The sequence below is a fragment of the Xyrauchen texanus genome, chromosome 15 (assembly GCF_025860055.1).
Source record: "Xyrauchen texanus isolate HMW12.3.18 chromosome 15, RBS_HiC_50CHRs, whole genome shotgun sequence".
NCBI lineage: Eukaryota > Metazoa > Chordata > Actinopteri > Cypriniformes > Catostomidae > Xyrauchen > Xyrauchen texanus.
In genome coordinates this window covers 24,422,491-24,441,598 of record NC_068290.1, presented here as the reverse complement: position 1 = coordinate 24,441,598, position 19,108 = coordinate 24,422,491, and the positions used below count along the sequence as shown (strand labels likewise).

The 19,108-nt window shown below is 45.4% G+C and overlaps 1 protein-coding gene across 2 annotated transcripts in view; it reads left to right on the top strand.

Annotated features, from left to right (window-relative positions):
• The window catches only part of LOC127655851 (uncharacterized), a 68,004-nt gene that overhangs the window by 1,102 nt on the left and 47,794 nt on the right, over positions 1–19,108 (top strand). The window contains exon 2 of one of the 2 annotated variants that reach the window (XM_052143868.1): positions 178–4,218. The exons of the other annotated variant lie outside the window; for it this stretch is intronic. The gene's annotated coding sequence lies outside the window, so the exon portion shown is untranslated. The remainder of the gene's footprint in view (positions 1–177; positions 4,219–19,108) is intronic. 2 annotated transcript variants of the gene reach the window in all.

Here is a 19,108-nt window from a genome sequence, read left to right as displayed (position 1 = left end):
TTCTCCTTCCTCTTGTCGGTTCTTGTTTGTATGGTTGTGAGTTTAAAAGTTATGTTATTTCTCCAGCCCACTGCTGTGAAGTTTAATTTCCTTTCTTAGCGAAGTGTTTGTGTTTCATATTCATCATCTTCTCGTTTTCTTTGTGAATAAAATATTCTCGTCTCATCCTTCCATAAGTGTGACAGAAAACCGGTCACATTATGGATCCAGCAGAAAAACTTGAGTGACTCACCCAAGGGTCTTCTTCAGTGGAGGATTACTCTGGATTACTGAGGATTACTGGAGCTTGACCTTTCAAGTGATCTGGGATGAGGGAATCCTCAGGACCATGTTCTGGTTGGGACTGAATGAACCTGTGAGGCATATGGTCCCTTTGGACTCTGACGGTCTGCCCTTGGTGACTTCATTACTAACATCATTATGGCTGATCTTCTGCTATCTACTCCAGTGGCCAACCCCGTGGATTCCACGGCTCCTTCCTCCAGGCCTTCCACGGCTCCTTCCTCCAGGCCTTCCACGGCTCCTTCCTCTAGGCCTTCCACGGCCTTGCCCTCCAGGCCTCCTACAGCCAACAAACCAATGCCCACGCCTGCCATGGCCAACTTGACTGCGTTGCAAGCCTCGTCCGTCCCCGAGCCAGAGATGCAAGCCTTGTCTGTCCCGAGCCAGCTTTCATGCCTGCTCCAGCCCTAGACGAATTTTGCAGGCCATTATGGCTCCAGTGGTCTCCGAGCTCCCTTCAGTGGAGACAACTTCTTCCCAGCCTAGGTGATCCTGGAGACTTCCTTCATCGAGACTCAAATGGCTCCACCCTTCGAGCCTCTCACAGCTCCACCTTCAGAGTCTCCCATAGTTGTGCTTAAGGTCATCTGGAAGCGGAAGAGAAGAAGGGCTCCTACTCCCCAGTCACTTCCAGTGTTAATGGCCACAGAGGCCGTTCCCCTATCACTGCCTGTATCCACAACCACAGAGGTAATTTCCATATCACTGCCCATGCTCACGACCACTGAGTTTGTTACCCTATCACTGTCCATACTCACAACCATGGAGGTCTTTTCCCTATCACTACCTATGTCCATGACCACAGAGGTTGTTCCCGGATCACTGCCCATGCTCACGACCACGGATGTCATTACCCTGTCACTGCCAGTACTCTCAGCCACGGAGGCCATTTCCCAGAGACTGCTCCAGCGGCTCCGCCTCCTCCTCCAGAGACTCCTCCTACAGCTGTCCCGTTCACAACCCCAGAGACTCCTCCAACAGTGGTCCCATCTGCTCCTCCTGTGATTCCTCTTCTAGTGTTATGTTAGCTCCTCCTGTGATTCCTCTTCCATCGTCTCCGCATGCTCCTTTTGAGACTTATCCTCCAGTGGCTCTGCCCGCTTCTCCTGAGACTCCTCCAGGGACTAATTGCTTGCTCCTCCTGTGGCTCTGCCTGTTTCAGCTTCGGCTCTGCCTCCTGAGACTCAACTCCCTGAACCAACTGTGGCTCCACCCTCTGACCCCGTCCTGGCTATGTGGACACATCCCAGGCCTCCTGACTCAGTCCAGGGGCCAAGCACACGAACAACATGCAAGGAAGTATCACTGGACATCAATGATTATGACTTTAAGAAAACCACCATAAAAATATAGGAATAATTGCTAATATTACCACAATTAATTATAACTTTTGACCAAAAACACTCCAATCCATGCACGAAGCAGGCTTGTAGTTCCCGCATTGCTTCATTGGTCGAAGTCTTTACAGTCCTTGCTACTGGTTTGGTTGATTTTAATTTCTGCCTGTAGGTTGAAAGAAGATGAACCAGACAGTGATCAGAGAGTCCCAAAGCTGCCTCAAAAATCACTTGTCTGGGATATGCTGTCGAATGTTCAGCAGTTCATCCCTGGTAAAACTGACAGGAAAAATATTTCTAAACACAGGACAAACAAACTAAAATAACAAAAGAACTGAAGAGCTACACACCGAGGTGTCTATCTGTGGCGCCACCTTGCAATGGCTGACATAAGAAAATTGGGCAGCATTTGAATTTGTTAGGAGTCTTAAAAGACCAGTCTCATGATTTTAGGCCAAAGAATTCAAAAGTTTTAAGCAAAAAATTCTGACCACTAGATGGCGCTGTGTCGAAACTGTGCTGACCCACACTGTTTGAAACACAATGACTCCTAGCAGTTAAAAAAAAGTTTTAATTTTAAGAGAATCAAAGTTTTTGCCTTAAACATGCAGGCACTGTTTATACCTTTCTTACCTCAAAAGAGAAATCAATAGAAAAAGGAAAAGAGTAAGGTGTAATACCCATGTATTACACAGTCAGTCACGGCAACATACCATAATCATGTGATTTTAACAATGTCAGTCCAGTATCTGATTGAGAGTTTTGATTAAAGATGGATCTCAGACATCTTTTATAGGTTTTATAGTTGTTTTACCTGTTTTTATATTTTGCCATTTAAAACAGTTATAGAAGCTGGTATGACATTAAAAACAAACTAAACTTTTATCAAAGAGACCTTTTATCTGTCTATTAACCATCAGAGGGAATGATCCTCTTTCTTTAGACAAATACAAAACATTTTACCCTTTATTCTTATGTGATTTGGGACAGGCCCGTATATAAAATATGTCAGATCACTGACCTTTAGAGCAAAAACCTGCTATTTTCAAACTTGTATTGTGTCACAACAAGATCCAAACACAAGTATCTGACAAGGGGCAGACTGGCCATAGGGAGCGCTGGGCATTTTTCCGGTGGGCTGCTGAGTAATTTGGGCCAGCCCATTGCTGTGCAAATACTGGCCCATCCGAAGATATATGCGGAGCGCCCTGGGCTCCAATATGTCAGTGCATGTTTGACCCCATTACAGAGTGAATATTAAAAATAAACATTGTATGGTAAAGCCAATACAACAGCCTTTGTTTTGGAAAAGTAATACATTTACTTTTATTTTGAAATTACTGGCATGTCACAATGAATTTCTGTGTGTGCTCTCTGTACCTCGCGTGGACCAAATTATTTGACAAATAAATCACAATAATGGTGACAACAAATGACAACAAATTATGTATAAGATGAGCTCTGAATAATCACAAAATGTCTGTAACTGCAAAATGCAGCTTTTAATCAAAAAATAGGGTAAACAAAGTAACTCAAATTATAAAGAAACAAACACAAGGAACAAGGCACAGAGCATAACGGAACATATGCAAAGACTGTCAAAGAAACCAGGGGAAACAAGGGAATGAGGAACACCTAGGGAAATAATCAGGGTAAGCCAATCATAAAATTAAACTACAAAGGACTACAAAACTAACACAGGAAACAGGAACTAAGCATCAAGAATTTAAACAGGGTATATGTGACAGGGTCAGGAGGCCCGGGAGGCGGTTACAGGGCAGGGACAGGTTCAGGAGGCCCGGGAGGCAGCCACAGGACAGGGACTGGGTTAGGAGGCCCGGCAGGCAGCCACAGGGCAGGGACTTGTTCAGGAGGCCCGGGAGGCAGACACAGGACAGGGACTGGGTCAGAAGCCCCGGGAGGCAGACACAGGACAGGGACTGGGTCAGAAGGCCCGGGAGGCAGACACAGGACAGGGACTGGGTCAGGCAGTGGAGCCGCTGGAAGAGGGGTGGCCAGAGCTGCTGTAAGAGGAGGCTCTAGGAGAGTGGACGGATCTGCTGGAAGAGTCGTCTCTGGGAGAGCGGATGGAGTCGTGGAAGACTCTGATGGCAAAGTCCTAGAAGACTCTGAGGGTGGGGTCACCGTAGTCAGGAGCACTGGCAGTGACTAGGAAATGACCTCTGTGGTCGTGAGCACAGGCAGTGACAGGGGAGTAGGTGTCCTTCTTCTCTTCCACTTGCAAACGGTCATGAGCACAGCAGTGGGCAGCTCGGAAGGCAGAGCCGTGGGAGGCTCGATGAAGGATGGCAGAGCCATGGGAGGCTTGAGGGTCGGACTTATGGTGCCCCCCTCCAAAAAACTGATTTTAAGTGTCAATCAGTATAGTTCAATGGGCACGCAACACCCCAAAAGTGAGCACAGTAATCCATAAGAGGAAGGTCGGCTCGAGACAGTTAAAAAAATCAGCTGCTAGATCCATATAGGCACAGAGCATAACAGAACACATGCAAAGACTGGCAAAGAAACCAGGGGAAATAAGGGCTTAAAAACACAAGGGAAAACAAGGGAATGAGGAACACCTGGGGAAACAATCAGGGTAAGCCAATCATAAAATACGTGACAATGACAAATAACTGCAAGTTACAATAAATACAATAACAGCAGCATATATAATATTTTCCAACAGTAAAGCTATGAGCAGTACATAATTTGCATAATTGATTCATACCGCAGGGAACGGAAGAGTGGCTTGCTGAATAATGCTCATGCCTGATAAAAATGCAAATAATAAGTCATGAAAAATATTACTTTGTGGCTATTTGAGTCTTTGAGTCTTACTTTGTTTAAAGGAAAGCAGAAACAGTGCTTCACAAAGGATTTCCAAACACTGAGATTGTTGTTTGATTTTATAATACTGGTTTCCCTTTGTTGAACAAATGTATCGGTTACCTAACGTAACCTCGGTTCTCTCTAGATGAGGGAACGAGTATTGCGTAAGCTAGCTTATGCTACGGAAAGATTCATCTTTTCTGAGATATTGAAGCCAAAAAATTATCCTTAATTTTTGTATCCATTGTCAACGCAGTGCGGCAGCTGCAGACCTTGAGCGGGCTATCTAGCGAGCTCATAGGTTGCTCTGCGGCAACTGCTGCAGCCTATAGACGAGCTTGGGCGAACTCGCGATCCAATGAGAGGCGTCCGCGCTCACTGCATCAAAGCCCGCCAAAATGGGCGTGACTAGAGTGCATATAAGCGTAGTTCGTAGGCTGGAACCCTGGTTTTCATTGACTGAAGCGAAAAGTCGCCGTGGCGCTGAAGCACGGCCGGCTACGCAATACTCGTTCCCTCATCTAGAGAGAACCGAGGTTACGTTAGGTAACCGATACGTTCTCTTACGAGAGGTTCTCTTGTATTGCGTAAGCTAGCTTACGCTCACGGAACCCATTGTCAACGCCGTCGCGCCAAGCATCCACTGTATGAGCCCCAGGGAATTAAGGGGGACCGGGGAGCCCTTATGAGTGGGGAAATAATATTTGGCCGGCAAGAATGCGGGTCATTGATTGTGTAATACATAAGCACATAGTGGGAAGGGAGCGACAGAGCGGCGGTGCCGGTCTGTGTGGAATGTGACCCAACAGTGCAGCTCACCAGGGGAGCTGTAGCGTGATAAACCGCTAGTAGTTTTGCCTGCAGAGCGGGCACTTCCATATTGTAAAATCTGACAAAGGTGGAGGGGAAGTCCATCCCGCTGCCACACATATGTCGTGAATGGAAATCCCGCTGGACCATGCCCACGAGGATGCCATGCCTCTAGTGGAGTGAGCCCTAATGCCCAACGGGCATGGCAGGTCTTTGACGCGTATGCAGCAGCAATAGCGTCCACTATCCATCTAGATAGTGTCTGTTTCGAGGCGGCGAGACCTTTGGTGCGCCCTCCGAACGAAACAAAAATCTGCTCAGAGCGTCTGAAAACGGCGGAGCGCGCAGCATACAATCTCAGTGCTCTGACCGGGAAAAGGAGATTGGCGTCGCGTTCGCTATCGGGTGTTGGTAGCGCCGATAGGGAAATGACCTGTGCTCTGAAAAGAGTACCGATCACCTTGGGAACATAGCCGTGTCTAGGCTTTAAAATGACCTTGGAGTCACTTGGTCCAAACTCAAGACACGCAGCGCTGACAGACAGCGCGTGAAGGTCTCCCACACGTTTGACTGATGACAGGGCAGTCAGAAAAACGGTTTTGAGTGAAAGGTATTTCAAATCCACGGATTGAAGTGGTTCGAAAGGGGGGGCTTTCATAGTTTCGAGAACTATAGAAAGATCCCAGATAGGAACCGATGGGGGGCGCGGGGGGTTCATCCTTCTAGCTCCCCTGAGGAAGCGGATGACCAGCTCGTTTTTACCCCATGACTGGCCGTGCAGGGGTTCAGCGAACAGTGCTTCACAAAGGATTTCCGCGGTGCACCATTTTGAGAACACAGACCATTTTGACGCATAGAGTCTTCTCGTGGAAGGGGCTCTAGTGTGTATGATGGTGTTTATTACTCCTTCTGGCAGAGCGACGGGTAGTCGTTGATCACCCACGCATGCAGCGCCCAGCGCTCTGGGTGGGGATGCCAGATTGTGCCGCGAGCTTGAGAGAGGAGATCTGCTCTCACTGGGATGGGCCACGGCGCTGTCAGTGACAGCTGCGTAAGCTCCGGGAACCATGTCTGATTCTCCCAACGCGGGGCTATGAGGAGCACCGAGTGACGCGCTTCCTGATCCTCTGCATTACCTGTGGCAATAGCGAGACGGGAGGGAAGGCGTAAAGCGGGCGTCTGGGCCAGTCCTGGGCCAGCGTGTCCTTGCTTTTCGAGAAAAATATTGGGCAGTGAGAGTTCTCTTTGGACGCAAAGAGGTCTATCTCTGCTCTGCCGAATAGGTGCCATAACGTCTGGACTGTTTTCGTGCAGGGACCATTCCCCTGGGGGAATATTGTCTCTGGACAGTCTGTCCGGGCCGTCGTTCAGGTGGCCTGGCACGTGCATCGCCCTCAGCGAGCGCAGGTGGCACTGGGACCAACTCAGTATGCGTTTCGTCAGATGGAAGAGGTTCCTGGATCTGACACCGCCCTGACGGTTTAGGTAGGATACCACAGATCTGTTGTCCGAACGGACCAGGACGTGGTGACCCTGAATGACCGGGAGAAAGCGCACGAGCGCGTACTCGACCGCTATCATTTCCAGACAATTTATGTGAAGGAGCTTTTCCTGAACTGACCATAGGCCGAAAACCGAGAGCCCTCGCAGACCGCGCCCCAACCCATGTTGGACGCGTCTGTCGAGATGACTTTTCGGCGAGATACAGCTCCCATTGTCACTCCCCGCTGATACCATTCGGCCACTGTCCAGGGCTGCAGAGCTGATATACAGGTCTGAGTCACCTTGATGGGCTGGCGGCCTGTGGCCCAAGCCCGGCGAGATGCGCTGGTGTTTAGCCAATGCTGAAGCGGGCGCATGTGCAGTAAACCCAGCTGAAGTACTGCTGCGGCTGAGGCCATGTAACCTAGCACTCTCTGGAATTTCTTCAGAGGCGTGAGGCTGTTCATCTGAAAAGATGCGGCTAGTCGCTGAACACGGCGCGCTGTGTAGATAAGCGAGCCGTCATTGCCACGGAGTCTAGTTCTATTCCAAGGAAGGAAATTGTCTGACTGGGCTGTAGTGAGCTCTTGGTCCAATTGACTGCAAGACCCAAACTGTTCAGATGGCTGAGGAGAACTGCTCTGTGAGACAGAAGCTCCATATGTGACTGTGCCATAATCAGCCAGTCGTCCAAATAGTTCAAAATTCGCAAACCCTGACTCCACAGGGGTGCGAGCGCCGCATCCATGCACTTCGTGAAAGTACGGGTGCTAAGGACAGGCCGAACGGGAGGACGGTGTATTGATAAACCTGGCCGTCGGCTGAATCTCAAGAATGGCCTGTGACGGGATTTATCTGAATCTGAAAGTATGCATCTTTCAGATCGAGAGAAATAAACCAGTCTCTCTGGCGCACATGCGCGAGGAGTTTCCTGATTGTAAGCATTTTGAACGGTCTTTTGCAAGCACCTTGTTCAAAACCCTGAGATCTAATATGGGTCTGAGGCCGCCGTCTTTCTTGGGAACAAGAAAATAACGGCTGTAAAGCCCCGACTCAGCTCAGAGAGGGTGGCACTTTCTCTATGGCCCTTTTGCACAGAAGGCTTGCTATTTCTGAACGAAGCATGCACGCTGCTTCCGTGTTCACAGTGGTTTCGAGCCGGCTCTGAAGCGAGGAGGGCGGTGATCGAACTGTAGCAAATAGCCCTGTTGTATTGTGCTTAACACCCACTTGGATATCCCTGGAATAGCTTCCCACGCTTTGAAGCGTAACGCTAGAGGGTGAATGGCCAATTCGCTCTGATTGCCGCACACAGAGCGCTGAACAAAATGTGTGAGCGCGTTTAGTGTGTTCATGCATGATTGCTCGCAGACAGCATGAACAGGCTGTTTTGTGAGTGACTTCCGATTGGAATGAATGGGGAAAGAGTCACATCTGTTACGTGATGCGTAAGCATAGTCATGGGCACAGGACTTACACACAGAGGAATGTTTGCTGGCCGTGTAACAGAGCGGGCAGAGAATGGGCGCGTGCACGTATTCGTGGGCGCATTTATTGACTCTAGCGCTCGAGCGGTTCAGTAACCGCTTTATGTGAGCGTGCTCTGGTGGGGACACGAGACATGCAGTGCTTGTGTGCAGAAGTGAACACTGGATTGTGGGCACATTTTCTACACATAGGGCTGGTCGTGTGACAGAGCTGCCAGAGAATGGGCGCACGACGCATTTGTGGGCGCCTTCTTTGACTCTGACGCTCGAGCGGTTCAGTAACCGCTTTATGAGAGCGTGCTTTGATAGGGGCACGGGATGTGTTATGCTTGTGTGTAGGGCGAACACTGGGTTGTGGGCACATTTTCTACACATAAGACATGTTTGCTCTTTACAAGATTTATTTGGGTCGCCGTGAAAACGGCGTTTGAGTGCAGGCAAGCGGGCAGTGTTACCGGCTTGTTGGCTGCTAAATTCACCACTGTAGTAGCCTGAGAGAAGGGGACTGACATGGGGCAAGCTTTGACGGTGGTCCGGCCGCGGCGGGACTGAGCCGTCGTTTGTTCAACAAAGTTAGGAAGACTTCGATTGCTCTGGTTTCAGCGTTACCTTAAATCGAGGCCCGCGGGGGGGCGGCGGTCTGCGGCGGCTGTCTGAGCGCGATCGAGGGCGGCCGCCCTGTCGACGCTGAGAAGTCTGAGATTGTTGAGCTGGGCGCTGTGAAGAGGCTTGTGCAGGAGGCCGATCACGTGAGCGGCCTGCAGAGGAGTTAGCGCGACGAGGCAGAAAGAGATTCATGGCTTGTGTGGCTTTTTGGAACTCTGAAAACCGGTCAATGATACCACTCACCGCGGAGCCGAAGAGACCGGATGGAGAGAGCGGTGCGTTGAGGAACGTAGAGCGCTCTGCTTCTCCCATGTCGGCTAGCGTTAACCACAGATGTCTCTCGGTCACAGTCAGCGCGGACATGCACTTCCCTATAGCTTGGGCTGCAGCTTTGGTAGCGCGGAGGGCGAGGTCCGTAGCACTCCGTATGTCTGCAACCGCCTCTGGATGCCTACTTTCCTCATCCCACTCCCGCAGAAGGTCCGCTTGGAGGATCTGTAGGACGGCCATAGAGTGCAGAGCAGATGCAGCTTGGCCGGCGGCGGAATAGGCGCGGCCAACACAGGCGGAAGTTGTTCTGCAGGCCTTAGACGGGAGCACTGGTTTAGACCGCCATCTCGCAGAGGGCGGGCAAAAGGTGTGCTGCTACCGTATCCTCGACCGGAGGGATGGAAGCGTAGCCCTTCTCAGTAGCGCCGTCCACCGAAGCAAGAGAGGTGGAGACGTGGGATCGGACCCTGGCCGAGAAAGGCGCGTTCCATGATTTGGAAAGCTCGGCGTGGAGTTCCGGCAGGAAGGGAGCGGCCCGGGTAGTGGGTGCTGCGCAGCGGCGGCTCTGTAGAAAGCAGCCGTCAAGTCTGTTGGGTGCCTGCTCAAGGGGCGGTGACCAGTCGAGCCCGAGGCGGTCAACGGCCTGTGTGAGGAGGCGTGTTAGTTCCCCTTCGACTCGGCGCGGGTCCTGCTGGATTCCTGGGCCGAGGAGGAGGCGTGTGAGCCTGACCACTCCTCGCTGTCCGAAGCCATGATGGAACAGCCCTTATCCTCCGCTTCTTCGTCCGAGATGGCAGCAGAGCAGCCGCTCGGCGGCAACTATGCGTGGTGGGCGGGGAGGGTGAAGGCGATGCTCGAGGGATGGGCTCCGGCGAGGCAATCGCTTCTACCATTGTTTCCGGCAGCCTTTGAGAGCGGCGCTTTTTTCTCGCGGCTGAGCGGAAGGCGCGCGGCGGCTTCGGTCCTGAGCGCTCGAGTCGAGCCCGCAGGGTCGACATCGGCAGCTCCTCGCAGAAATCGCATCCGCCTTCGGCGAGGGCGAGCTCTGCATGCCCCAGTCCCAGGCAGAGAGCGCAGATGATGTGGCGGTCTCCGGTGCTGAGAGGAGCGCGACATGAGGCGCAAGTGGAGCGAGGCATCTTAAAAAGACGCTCGTACTCTTTTGTGAAGTTCTTAAGAACTAGCTTGCTTTTAAAAGGATACGTCGCCGGATGGCGTAGCTCGCAGGACGGCTGAAGGTGGCGAAGACGGCCGGCTTCTTCGGCGCTGTCCACGCTTGCTTGATGCCCCTCGAACAGCGACGCGGCTTCCAGTTCAGAGATGCGAAGAGCTTCGCTGAAGAGATGAAAATCAGGGTTCCAGCCTACTGAACTACGCTTATATGCACTCTAGTCACGCCCATTTTGGCGGGCTTTGATGCAGTGAGCTGCGGACGCCTCTCATTGGATGCGAGTTCAGCCCAAGCTCGTCTATAGGCTGCAGCAGTTGCCGCAGAGCAACCTATGAGCTCGCTAGATAGCCCGCTCAAGGTCTGCAGCTGCCGCACTGCGTTGACAATGGATACAAAAATTAAGGATAATTTTTTGGCTTCAATATCTCAGAAAAGATGAATCTTTCCGTAGCGTAAGCTAGCTTATGCAATACGAGAGAACCTCTCGTAAGAGAACAGACACTGTATAGATCAGAACAGTCTTACCCCAAACTACAGGGTACAGCTAAGAGAAAGGGAACATGGTAGCCAGTAGCTTTCAAGGTAGAGCCACAGACTACTTGGGTGGATTTAGTTACATTTGCAATGCTAGCAGCAATGGATATTTTCTCATAACTGCAGGAACTTGTGCAGCTTGATCTAAACAAACGGTGTAAATTTGTCTGGGCAAATCTTGCACAAGAAGGTTTTTTCCAAAGCAGTGCATTTGCATATAGTGTTTCTGAAAGTAGGTCAGCTGAGTGAGATCTGTACTGCATAAGGCGTGCCATTCACCAATATAGATACACAGGTAACATTGATATTTACCAAAAGTCTTGCTGCAGATATTGTGCTCATAATTTATTTAGCATTCTGTTTCTTTAAACAGTCATGAATCACTTAAACACATTTTTCTAGATATTGTTTAAGCTCTGGATTTGCTGCACGTGGATGAAGTCAGTGATTTCATTGCACTAATTTTAATTTTATTATAAAAGTGGTTAATTATTCCTTTTTGGGAAGCTTGTTCTTTGAACAGTGCTTAAACTCAAACTTCTAAAAGTGAAATGGGACATTGGGGTAGAGTCTGTAGCAGGAGTTTGGGCTAAAGGACATAAGGCCTTCTGGTGAGTAGCCTAAAGACCCAATAGAGTTTATACGAAATTCAAAGAACAAACAGATATTTAAACGCTCCTCTAAATGCCTCTCTCAGCGGTGTGGCTGGTGTCTGAATGTTTCCAAAAATTATACCATTGCTCAGCTGTTTGGAACTTATTTTTACCCATGAATGAAGAATGAAGAACTTCTGTTGAACTATATCAGGGCCTTAAGAAGAGGCAAAGACAATGGCTGAGTACTGGAGAGGCAGTGTTCAAAAACATATCATATGGTATTTCCACCTAGGACCTCTTTCTCTCCACTCTTGAAGATGTGAGTCTTTTCAAAATCAATCATCTGTTAATGCACATCTGTTGATAAAGGCTTATTAAAGTGTATAGCTATACATGCTTTAAGGGATGGTTCACCCAAATATGGAAAAGCTCTCATCATTTACTCACCATCATGCCATCCCAGATGACTTTATTTCTTCTAGATTTTGTAAAAGTATATCTCTAATCTGTAAATCCTCAAAATGCAAGTGAATGGGAACCAAAATTTGGATGCTCCAAAAAGGATATAAAGTCAGCATAAACGTAATCCATAATACTTTAGTGTCCCTGTCCCTGTTGTCAGAAGCGATATGATAGGTGTGGTGAGAAACAGATAAATTATTAAGTCCTTTTTTTACTATAAATTATCCTCCCTGCCCAGAAGGTGGCGATATGCACAAAGAATGCAAATTGCCAAAAATAAAAGTAGAAGAATGTGAAAGTGAAAATAAAAGTGGAGATTGATTGTAAAAAAAGGACGTAAATATTTATCTATATCTCACCCACACTTATTATATTGCTTCTGAAGATATGGATTTAACCACAAGAGCCTTTAGGATAACTTTTATACTGCCTTTTAGACCTTTAAAATGTTGGTACCCATTGACTTGCATTGTCTGTACCTACAGAGATGAGATATTCTTCTAAAAAAAAAAAAAAATCTAAAAAGTTTGTGTTCAGCAGAAGAAAGAAAGTCATAAACATCTGGGATGGCCTGAGGGTGAGTAAATGATGAGAATTTTGTTTTGGGTGAACTATCCCTTTAAAGAAGAACACTTAAAAAAAAAAAGAGAGAATTGCCAGATCATTATAATTAAAAGGTTTGTGCAGCCAACAAAGATAAGAGTTCAAGACTGATTAATTTTAATTTATTGGAGCCAAAACAACAGACAAACTAAGCTTAGTGTGTGTAGCTTTGTGTCAAAACTATTATCGTAATCAAGGCTATAGCGGTACAGTCAGATATTAATGAATCAATAACTAACTTTTTTATCACAGATAACTAAATTTACTCAATTACAAAAAAATAATAACACCTATATGTTATACATTTACACTTGTAATTGACATTTTTAGATGCAATGGATTATGAAATTCCTGTTAAAAGCTTGGAATAAATCCAATGTTCGAATGTGAAGGGTGAGTCACTATCCAACACAAGTTTCTGACGAGTTGTGAACATTAAGTGAGTTCAAGAAAACAAACACCAGGATAGGCATTGACAGTTATTTCAGCTACATAATTGTAGATACTGTGGAATTTCATAAAATTAGCCAAATCAGCCATAAGAGAAATATGGAGTTAGATTTCTTCTCAGTAGACATGGCTGGCATCTCATATTGTACCTCAGCAGTTTTCTAAAACAACTTCTCCTACAATACAACTCCCCGTCCAGGTACAAGATGTAATTTGTCTTGACTTGAGGTAAAAGAATCAAGCATTGCAACAATCACTAATGTGAAAGAGTAAGCTCTATATAAACTCCTAGTCACTAACTAAATTACTGATGACTATTCTACCTAATATACAAGATTGTTACTTAGACTCATTCAGACACATTGTGAGACTATTTAGAAAAGACACCAATGATGCGTCACATTAGGAGCAAACTTCCTGGTTACTTTCGTAACCTCTGTTCTCTGATGGAGGGAACAAGATGTTGTGTCGATGTAGTGACACTAGGGGTCGCTCTTGGGAGCACCAAACACCACTTAGGGTGATAGGCAACTTAGGTTTTCCACGTCCCATCCAAGGGCCAGACGTGGAGAATCCAGTGGTCTGGTCGTCTTGAGGAGTGTAAGGTCTGAGAACAAAGTCTGGGTGGGCCAGTAGGGTGCTACTAGGAGTAAGCATGATTAGCTCTGCGTCGGCCTGCGACTGGGGGACCACACCCGAAGTTGGGCCCCAGTGCTAACTGACGCGGCCTCAAACCCATAGGTAGAAAGATCGCCGCGGGGAGCAGCTGGGGGTGGCTTTCCCTCGAGGAAGGAAAGCCATTACCGCAATGTTGCCATGGACATGTTCTCACAGTGAGGACATGACCCGTCCACGAACGCTGTCTCTGCGTGGGCCCAAGCACGTGAGACAGCGATTGGGGCCGTCGGAAGTGGAGAGGTAATGACCGCAACCAGGAAAGACACACAGATGGAAAGGCACATTTAAAAATACGCTCCATCAGTGCCGCAATGTTTAGTTTAGTAGGAAATATAGTCTTTTATTAGGAAGAATATCCTCTTTTAGCTACTGAAGCACACAAGGGCGTTCTCTGCTCTCCACCAGTGCACGAGGGGGAGAAACCGCTGTAATGCACCGTAAATACAACAGCTTGCACAAGAGGTGAATGGATCGGCAGAGGAATTCAGCTCGCTGAACACAACCGCTCAACTCAGAAGAAAAAATCTGAATGAGTGATTGCGAGCCAGCTCCTTTTATACCCGTATATCCGGGGGAAGTGGCATGCAAATTCCACTCGCCAATTCCCATTGGTATTTTCTCAAAGATCAAATGTGTTTGAGGCTCCCAAGAGCGACCCCCTAGTGTCACTACATCAACACAACATCGAGTGAGTGACAGATAGGGAACAAGACTCTTTATTTTACATCAAAATAAAAAGTTTCAAAGAACATACAGCTCATCTCAGATTTCATCTCAGCTAGAGCAGCATGTTACCTAGTTACCTAAACTGTAACATCAGAACCAAACTTTTTCCAGCTATTGGTGCAGCCAATTACAAGCCAGCAAAATCACCTCACTTAATCACCGCATTTGTCTACAACAAGAAGGCATGCAGGAAAGTTACTGTGAACTACAATAACCTCATGTTACCCCAGCCACTCACGCCACCAAATAAATCAGCCCACTTTCTAGTTTCTCCTCATACTACAACAGGAAATGTCATCAGCTGCATTGAGAAGCACTCAAATTTCCTAATGACTCAAAAGTGACTTCCCCCATGAAATAATGAAAACACGAATGCCTTGTTTGACAAATATATCATGTTTTGGCAAATGTTAAAGAAAGGCAACGCTCTACTGACATTTTGCTATACATCTATATTTTTCCAGATGTTATGTACAGCCAGGAATCTTGGTGTGTACCAAAACCTCAGAGAAAGCAACCTGGAATCTTCTAGAAACTGTGGTTAAGGGAGAGGCTGTAAAGGTGTAAACCAGGAGTACAGTACATCTCATCTGTGTGAGATGTCCTTGCTGATCATGCACTCCCAATATGAATATAGCAAACTGTTCTGAGTGTTACCTCAAAATATTGACTACACTAATCTTTTCTATTTTTTACTACAGCACTTTTTGCAGCAGCTTTTTCTAGTTCTCTATAAAACTACTGTAGCTCCTGTACTGAAATGAACAAAACAGTGGTAAACGTGACCACTGAAACAAACCTTTAAATGGTTGGCTTGAAACATTTCCAGGAATACAAGGGGTTTGTGGCAGGACCAGTCATATATTCTGTATTGCGTAACCGATTACATAATGTAACCAACAAAACCAATATAGTGTTGAGACAGCTTACTGAGAAAACAGATGTTGATATCATCTTCAAAATTTAAATACCGAAACATTTCAACAATCACCATTTCAATTGCAACTGATTAACTGACTTATTTTGTAAATGCCATCAGTTTCCTGGAAAATGCAGACAGCGATCACATGATTTTTCATGAATGATATGTGACAGCTTGGGAATCAAGAGTCCACATGACATTTATTTAAAAGTTTGTTACTTATACATTTAAATGTAAATTAATAATTTAGGGTTGATTTCCTACTGTTTAGAGAAACTGTTTACAAAAAGATAAAGAAAAACAAAAGTGAACCATTTAGCATTATTTGCTGAGACATCCATACATTTCATAGCTTATTTACTGTTGACATCCTCTCAGAAACAAAAGGATCCCAAGTGAGTGCTGCATGCCTTCTTAGCATCGGCAATGCCACACATATCTCTGAAGAGAGAAACCTCAACACATGCTTTGTGTCTGATTCATGGGTGTTGACCACACTCATCTTTTCTATTTTTGCACTTTTTGCAGCAGCTTTTTCTAGGTTCTCTATAAAACTACTGAAGGTCCTGTACTGAAATGAACAAAACTCTGTGAAAGTGAAAACGTGATTTTTTTTTTTTTGTAAGTGTTTACTAGTTTGAGTGTGATATTTTGTCAAAACAGTGGTAATCTTGACACTTGATATTTGTTTCATTTCAATCTTTGGCTCTCAGTTTGTTCTTATCGTTGTTTCATGGCTTTTTTATGTCATGGTGACAGAAAGCACTTATAATATTTACAATCTTTCCTTGGCAAAAAGGCCCGCTACCCAGATAATCACAAAAATACAGCTTATGTGTATAATTTTTGTTATTGTTAAAATACTTTCTTGTATCCCAATACAATCATAATATGCAGAGTTATTCAAGTCATTAGGTTGATTTCTCTGAAAGGTGTAAACACTGTGCCTCTGTGGCACTCTCAACATTGATCAACCAAACATTGATCCTAGTCGACTAGTAGTCGTTAGTTTGAGCCATTAGTCGACTTGCTGTCGCATGTTTATGATATAAATGTAATTAATTAAATATATATATAAAAAAATATATATTATATATAAATTATACAGCTTCAATCAAAACACAAGACGGCTTTTCAGCATCACTCAGATAAACAGTCCACTTTTCAGCTGCACACAACACAAGTCTCTCTCTCTCTCGCTCTCTCTCAGGGGACAGACACAAAGACTCTTGTATGCTGTCTTTCTGGTATGCTTTCTCTCTCTCCCCCCAACGGGCGCACGACCACGCCCTCACCTCCACAAGCGGTCTTAGACCAGAAATATCACTGCTGGACTTCCCCTGCAGCACTCATGCATTAGCTTCCATCTTTAGCTTTAGGCATTAGGAATGCACAAAATGCCATATCTGTTAGCTACACTTTGTTTACATGTGTGATTCTGTTGCTAGGGTAACAGTAGGGCTTTATTATTATTTCTACTACCAATTTGCCTGTTAGTCCTACAGGGGCCTACAATATGTGTGCAATGTGATTTGTCCATTGGCCATCTGACTATGATTGCATATAGGAAAATTCACCCCAAAGTAGCTGGCTCAATAAAATAACGCCACATTACTGGTAGGTGTATGTACAGCTAACAGCAATCTGCTGACAGACATAAAGATTTAAAGACATGGCCCATGTTAGGGGTAAGTAATCAGTCAGTCATCAAAGTGGTGCTGTTTTACAGAAACATCTTAAGTTAAGATCTGATGAGTTAAATATACACCATATTGAAATAGCCATAGTTACATAAAGATTAGAAAGGAATCTAGAGGAGGTAGGATGTTAACAGTAATTCTGTACAACCATCACCATGATAAGCATTTTGCTATTCTTACCACCACAAATTTTTGTAAAATGATCATAAACATAATTGTTAATAAATGTAATTAAATCGGCTAGAGGAAAACAGCATTTATTAGAATCCTCACAGTTGATACTTCAGTGACATCTAAACCATCAAGAATGATCTGAAATAATATGTTGGTAAATTCACCATGCTACTGAATTATTAAAATGCACAGAAATGAAAACGCTGGACATCAAAATTATCTTCAATGATTTTATTCACAAAAATCAATCCAACAAGATTCCTTTTACACCTGTATAGCAGATGCTTTAAGTGGTAAATCAAAAATGAAGCCAGAAGTAATTAAAAGAGGTTGTACAGTATTGTTCTACAATACAAGCATAGCATTTATTACAAAAACATCCATTATGATAGGTATAATGCTTAAATCATACTGTCTTTTTTGTTTTTACAAATTAGATGAAATCTTAACATTGTTCAACTAGCAGTGCTGATTACACTTCACAAGAAAGTGGAAGCTGAAAATAAATCATGATCCAAATGGCATTTAACATTGACCATGCTTATTATAGTATCATACTTTATGATACATAATATGAATTATATTACTTCATATTTAAAATATTACAGTATCACATTATTAAATAATTTGTTAGTTATTTTATGCAGTATAAAGTACCCTCATCAACATAGTGAGTACTTTACCAACAGAAAGCATGGCACATACCGTAGCTACAGTGCACAATCATTTCAATTCATTTAGTTTCAATTGCAAATGTTTACCTATGAGACCAGTTTGCAAGGGTTGCTTTCTTGATTACAGTATATCCATTTTCCCCTTTAATTATGTTTGTTGTAACTTTCAGGGACCATGCACTGAGTTTGTACAAGTTTGGTGTCTGCTAACCCAACGGATGAGTGGACCAGTTGTTAGAGCTATGAAATGACAAGCGGAAGGTTCTGGGTTTGATCCTAACCTGAGGCATACAGCCATGGCCAAAAGTATTGGCAATGACATACATTTTGTGTTTCGCAAGTTTTCTGCTTTAATTGTTGTGGTGTTGATTCACATTGTTTCAAGATTATTGTGCAGATTGATCAGATGCATTTTAAATAATTGCAAAAAGCTTCATTGGCAAAAGAAATGTACTTTATCATAAAAACCCAAATTCCACAGTTTTTTTGGCCCTGGTATAAAATGACCAGCTAACATAATTTCACTAATCATATCAGCAGCACCTGGGAAAGTTTGAATGAGTACTAGTCAGGGGAAATCACTCTATCATTCTGATTGGAATATAAGAGCAGACTGATTGCTATAAAAGGAGGGAAGAAGAGCTTCCAATCAATGTGTTCTTGTTAGCAATGGTTACCTCTAAAGCAAGATGGGCAGCCATCATCACTTTGTATCAAAATGGCCTCACATGCAAGGAAATAGCTGCAAAGAATATTGCACATGAAAGAACCATTTACCGGATCATCAAGAACGTCAAGGAGAGAGGTTCAACTGCAGTGAAGGCTTCAGGACGTCCCAGATTCCAGCAAGCGCAGGACTGTCTCCTCCTGAGGAGTCAGCTGTGGAATCGTATCACAACCAGTGCAGAGCTTGCTCAATATTGGCAGCAGGTTGGTGTGAGTGCATCTGCACGCACAGTGAGGCAAAGACTTTTGGACAATGGCCTGGTGTCAAGAAGGGCAGCAAAGAAGCCACTTCTCTCCAAGAAAAACATCAAGGACAGACTGAAATTATGCAGGAAGTACAATAATTGGACAGCAGAATTTATTTTCTCTGATGAAGCCCCCTTCCAACTGTTTGGGACATAAGGAAAATCGATAGTCCGGAGAAGAAAAGTTGAACGCAACCATGAGTCCTGGGTCGTGCGAACAGTGAAGCATCCTGAGACCATCCATATGTGGGGTTGCTTTTCATCTAAGGGAGTGGGCTATCTCAAAATTCAGCCCAAAAACACTGCCATGAATAAAGAATGGTATCAAAACGTCCTGCAAG